Source organism: Callorhinus ursinus, unplaced genomic scaffold (assembly GCF_003265705.2).
Source record: "Callorhinus ursinus isolate GAN/ISIS: 27379988/994484 unplaced genomic scaffold, GSC_fseal_2.0 scaffold4806, whole genome shotgun sequence".
In the NCBI taxonomy this organism is placed as follows: Eukaryota; Metazoa; Chordata; class Mammalia; order Carnivora; family Otariidae; genus Callorhinus; species Callorhinus ursinus.
In genome coordinates this window covers 1-3,800 of record NW_027401860.1, presented here as the reverse complement: position 1 = coordinate 3,800, position 3,800 = coordinate 1, and the positions used below count along the sequence as shown (strand labels likewise).

Sequence of the window (3,800 nt, the reverse complement as noted above, 5' to 3'; positions counted from 1 at the left end):
CCATGTGACCACCCAAGTTCTCCTTTGTTTCATCCGCCCCATACATATTCGTGGGAATGATTTGATTACATACACCATTGTGGCTACAGCCCTAAGTCCATAATAAAGCCATTCTGATGCCCCATAACTTGTGGTTTAGCTTTCCTTCCATCTATAACATGGGAACAGCTTCTCTACATACCAGGAAGCAGAAAGTAGAAGAACAGATGGTTGTCTTTCAGGTCCATGATGTTTGAAATTGACAGCCCAGTACTCGGGTTACCCAGGTTGCCGCTACAGGCGTCTCCTAGCGTCTGTAACCGGAACCCGAGGAAAACTCAACTCGCGATCCCGCGTGGCCCTAAGGCCAAGTTTGCATGTTTCTTGTTTGCCAACCACCCCCCCCCCGCCACCCCGTCCGTCCTCAACCTTCCAGTCAAAGCCCCTGCCCCACTAGAGCCCAGGCCAACAGGTCTGTCCACCCCTCGGTCCCGCACCCGGGTTGCCACTGCACGTTCGCCCCTTCACGACGGCGCGGTCACATGGTCTTTGAGCTCCAGCCCAAGGAACACCATCCTTCCCGGGGCCGTCCCGGGCTCTGACTTGCTCAGAGCCAATGCGGGGGGCGGGGGGGGGGAAGGGGGGGTTGTCTTCTGTGCCCCAGCCTCACCCCCCTCCCCACCGCAGCCAGCCTCTCCCACCCGGGGCCACCCCCTGCACAGTCCCCGAGAGAAACGGCTCTTCTCTGTCCTCCGCGAGTCGGACCCCTCCCCGCCCCGCAGCCAGACACCGCCTCCGACCCCTCCCCGCCCCGCAACGCGGCCAGCCTCTCCCACCCAGGGCCACCCCCTGCACTGTCCCCGAGAGAAACTCTGTCCTCCCCGACTCCGACCCCTCTCTGCACGGCAGCCAGACGCCGCCACCACCCGCGACCCCCGCCCGGTCCCTCCAGGGAGAGGGACGTCCCCCAACGACGTCCCACACAAAGCGACTGAAGCACACACATGGGGTTCTTTCTTTCGTTCGTTTTTATTGCTTCGACACGTGGGTTCCTTGCCCCACTTTTCTGGACTGTCCAGGACTTTGCCCAAGGCACCAGCCAGGCCGGGGCTGCCCGGGCGGTGAGCAGGCCTGACTGGCCGGCCGAGGCCCGAGAACCCGGGTCACGTTGGGCAGCTAGTCCCAGTCCGGGGCCACCTGGGAGATGGTCGTAGTCCCGAGGAAGCCGCTGAGCAGCGCGTTGTTGTGGATGGCCATGTCCACGAGCTCCGGGGTGATGCGGCTCCTGCCGCTGTTCTGGGCCTCGTTGCCTGCCAGCTCCAGGACCATGGCCGTCAGGTACTGGATGACGGCCGCTAGGAAGACCGGTGCGGACGAGCCCAGGCGCCGGGCGTAGTGGCCCTCTCTCAGGAGACGCTCCATGAGGCTCACGGAGAACGACAGCTCGGCTCGGGCAGTGCGGGAGCGGGTCCGCCTCCGGCCACTGGACGACGCTCGACGGCTCCTTTTCCCCGGCATGCTGGGCCTTGAACTGCGCTTTCTCCGACGGGCCTAGCTCGGCGGTGCGGTGCGGTGCGGTGCGGTGCGGTGCGGTGCGGTGCGCCAGCTGGGCCCAACTTCTCCAACCGGCGGGTACTCGGGCCCCGACGCCGCCGTCTCCTAGCGATCACGGACCGACCCCTTTCATTGGTCCGGGGACACACTTCGTGACACGTAGATCCGGTGAGGTCACTGCTTTCCCATCGGCCCCTGCTGGGAGCCTGGGCCTGCCGAGAACCGGCACCGGCAGGAGCCTGCTCACCCGCCCCCCCCCCCCGCAACCTCTCTTTGAGGGGAATGCTCACTTTCCGCCCCACGGGGACATTGTACAGAAAAGAAAAACAAAAAAACAAAAAACAGACGTGGAGGGCCCGGTGGTACCAAGCAGACACTCGAGGTGTCGGGCGACCAACACGACTCTCTAGTTCCAAAACGTGGGCACCACTCCCAAAAAGAGACCCCTGTACCTGTCAGGTAGTCACTCCCCCCCCTCCCCCCCGCCCCACAGCACCTCCGTCCCTCCCCACCTCCCCCGTAGCCCCCAGGCAACCCCTCATGTGCTTCCGCTCCACAGAGGTTTGCCTCTTCGGGAGACTTACCTAGAGATGGGATCGTAAGACCAATCGGTGGCTTTTGGGGTCGGGCTGCTTTCACTTAGCACCCGTGTTTTCATGAGGGTTCCTCCACCTGGTAGCCTGAATCAGCACTTCGTGTCTTTTGATGGATGGCCGAATAATATCCCACGGCATGGATAGACCACGTGTTGTGCCTCCCGTGCGTCAGTGGACAGGCCTTGCGGTGCTTTCCACCTTCACCTTGGGGCAGATGGGAAGGAAGAGCGCTGCGGTGGACGTTCCCGTACAGGGATCTGTTGGAGCACCCTTTCCAATGCCTTCGGGTATAGATCTAGGAGTGGGATTGCGGGGTCCTTCCTATGGTCATTCTATGTGTAACTTACTGAGGAGCTGCCCAACGGATTCCCACGGCAGCTGTACCACTTTCCAGTCCCAGTAGCACTGTGCGAGGGTCCCAGTTCTTCCACACCCTCGCCCAAATTTGTCATTTTCCACTTGTTTTGTTTCTCTTGTGCCTAGAAGAGGCCAGCCTACTGGGTGTGAAGTGCTATCTCATGGCGACTTTTTCTCTTTCTTAGAGAGGGAGACGGGGGGAGGGGGAGAGGGAGATGGGGGGGCGGGAGGGGGGAGAGAGAGAGAGAGAGAGAGAGAATCTTAAGCAGGCTCCATGCCCGGTGCAGAACCCACTGTGGAGCCTGACGTGGGGCTGGATCTCACAACCCTGAGATCACGCATGACCTGAGCCGAGGTCCAGAGTCCAAACGTTCAACCGACTCAGCCACCCAGGCGCCCCTCCTGGTGGTTTTGATTTGCGTGTCCCTAATGGCTAACGATGTTGAGCAGCTTTTCGTGTGCCTCTTGGCCATGTGTACATGCGCTTCGGAGGAATGTCTGCTCAAGTCCTTGGCCCGTTGTTTAACTGGGTCGTTCACCTCTTTGTTGTTGAGTTCCAAGCATCCTTTATGCATTCTGAAAAATACGCCCGTATCACATGTATGATTTGCAAATGCTTCCCCCATCCTGGGGAGGGGGAGGTTGGCCTTTCACTTTCTACACAGGTCCTCCTCCTCCTCCTCCTCCTTCCTCTTCTCCTCCCTTTTTTTTGTCGCTTTACTTTGGCTGCCATATTTAAGGAACCGTTGCATAATCAAATCCACCAGGATTTACATCTATGGTTTGTTCCAAGGGTTTCATAGTTTCCTTGCTCACATTTAGGATTGTGATCCAGTTTTGGAGTTCATTTTCAGACACGGTTTCAGACTGGACTCCACCTTCTTTGTCTGTGGATATTCAGTTTTCCCAGCACCATTCCTTGAAGAGATTGCTCATTCCTACATTGAATGGCCCGACCACCCTTGTTCAATATCAGCTATTCATAAATCTGTGAATTTATTTCTGACTCTAAATTCCAAAACATTGACCTACATGTCGACCGTTATGCCACCATTATGCCGTTTTGGGGATTGCTTGGAAATTGGGAAGTGTGGGTCCTCCAACTTTGTTCTTCTTTTTCCGGATTGTTTTGGCTGTCTGTGTCCCTTGCAGTTCCACATGCATTTAGGATTGGCTTTAACATTTCTGCAAAACAAGTCACTGAGATTTTGATAGGGGTTGTATTGAATCTCTATATTGCCTTGGGGATTATGGCCATCTTAACAATATTAAATGTTCAATTTACTGAAACAGGATGACTTTCCATTTATTTAG

General features: G+C 57.2%; 1 pseudogene; it reads right to left on the bottom strand.

Moving 5' to 3' along the window:
- Nucleotides 1-658: 658 nt before the first annotated feature.
- On the bottom strand, nucleotides 659-3,791 carry LOC112818335 (histone H2A-Bbd type 2/3-like; annotated as a pseudogene).
- Nucleotides 3,792-3,800: the final 9 nt, after the last annotated feature.